Genomic DNA, 1,941 nt, shown 5'->3' on the forward strand with positions numbered 1-1,941 from the left:
GTAATGTATCCTATTCGGTGATTTTAGTTGCCATGTACAGCAGTTAAATCAGAGACCTTTATGAAGGTTTCTTAAAGAATTCTCACTCTTCTTTGGACATCAGCAAACATCTCATAAGAGACATACCATGTGTGACATGGACAAGACATTTGTTTGCGAGTCGTTTGTCCTACACAGTAATTCAATCTAAAGCAATTACGCTTTATATCAAACTTAAGCCATTGAAACATCAGTAGGATTTTTTACAATTGAGTGTGTGGTAATAAAATATAAAATCATAGCCAATACTATTTATCTGAAATGAATATTGAACTTGAAGATTTGAATAAAATCAAAGTTATAAACACTAATGCAGGTAAATGATTCATCTTTCACATCGGGAATAAAGTAAACTTGCATTCTGTTAAAGTCTTGTCTAATTGTTTTTTAAATACAAACGTTTAACTCAAAGAAACGCAGCTGAAGCTCATAATTACGGTCAACTTAATTTATTTGAAATGGTATACAAATCCAACACACTGGTGCTGAGGATAGAAGAAAATAGAAAACATAAACCTGACTGTGAGACTCATGGATTGTGCCCAGTTGGTCACCGTTAAGTTTTAAAAACTGCTGTGTAAGCTGACACTAACTGATGCAATAGAATTAATAAAACATGTCCTGAAAATTCCTGTGTCCGTCAGTCCTGGTAGGGGGCTTTAGCTGTTCCTGCGAAAAGGGAGAAAGGGAACATGATTTATTTAAAGGAAAGAGTAAATCCCTTTTATTGATTAACTATTTGAAGACTGATTCACAAACGGTTACAGTAATCATACAGACACGTGTGTTATTGGACTAACTTACCCCTCAAAGCAACAAACAATCCAGAATAATTTCATGCAAGGCTGGCTGCTGATCCCTTTCGACTCTTGACTCTCCCTGATCTGTCTGATTTTGATTTATTTTATTTTATTTAAAAGATTATATAAGATTACAAGAGTGTATTAAAAAGGAAAGAAATGCATGTTATCATTACATGTTGCTCACAACCTTCATCACTACTCTGAGGTCAAGTTACTCTTACACAGTTGGATGAAACGTATGGCCATAAAACAATGTGCACCCTTTGGAATTGTGTGGTTTTCTGCACTGATTGGTCATAACATTGTGACCTGTGTATATTTGATTGTCACCAGGATCGCTGGCTTGAGGATTTTCAATGAAGATAATTTAAGCGGGACAATTTTTCTCTTGTGCTAACATGTCACCTTGAGCAATTAAGATCTGCACCATCATACCATGCAGAAATCCACACAATTCCAGAAATCGTTAAAAACATATCTCTTTACCTGATCTGTTTGAGCCAGCGATTCCGAGTCTTCACATCGGACGGGAATCGAAAGAAAGAACAGCCGTGCCTGCTGGAATGGGTACATTTAGGAACAAAACACACCGGCATCTTGATCTAATTGATTAGCACTGAATCGCTGTGAGGATGATGAGTCTGATGACGTGACGTCACATCCGCGACATCAGGCGATATGTAGTCTTTCTCGTTGTGTTTTCTCTACAGCCTTTATCTGAAAAATTGTACAATAAACGGTCAAACTCTTTGCATGAAAAATTATCATTTAAATCCACAAACAACATATGTGTAATCCAGGGCATATAAAGGAACTCAGACAGCTTACCATCAGGTTTGGGGCTAGCTGCCATAGCTTCTATGGTAGCCAAGAGAGATTCGATGCCACTAACAGCCTGGGAAGACCGTTTTATTCTTAATATAAGCAACATGTTAAGGGGAATATAAAAGTAATCCCCTGGCCTCCTTTTTCTCTCTTCTTTACCTGAGGTAGGATTACATTGTTTTTCTGAAGCTGCAGGCTGAAGTTGCTGATGGAAGAGAAAAGGTCTGACAGGAAGTGGCAAAATGCCACATGTCCCATCGTCCATGCTGACTTT

General features: G+C 37.6%; 1 long non-coding RNA gene across 1 annotated transcript; it reads right to left on the reverse strand.

Moving 5' to 3' along the window:
• Positions 1-510: 510 nt before the first annotated feature.
• On the reverse strand, positions 511-1,737 carry LOC130388375 (uncharacterized). Its single transcript, XR_008896408.1, has 4 exons — positions 1,671-1,737; positions 1,329-1,559; positions 844-927; positions 511-708 (listed from the first exon to the last, which is right to left on the reverse strand). It is a non-coding gene; the product is annotated as an uncharacterized LOC130388375 (long non-coding RNA).
• Positions 1,738-1,941: the final 204 nt, after the last annotated feature.

The sequence above is a fragment of the Gadus chalcogrammus genome, chromosome 8, assembly GCF_026213295.1.
Source record: "Gadus chalcogrammus isolate NIFS_2021 chromosome 8, NIFS_Gcha_1.0, whole genome shotgun sequence".
In the NCBI taxonomy this organism is placed as follows: Eukaryota; Metazoa; Chordata; class Actinopteri; order Gadiformes; family Gadidae; genus Gadus; species Gadus chalcogrammus.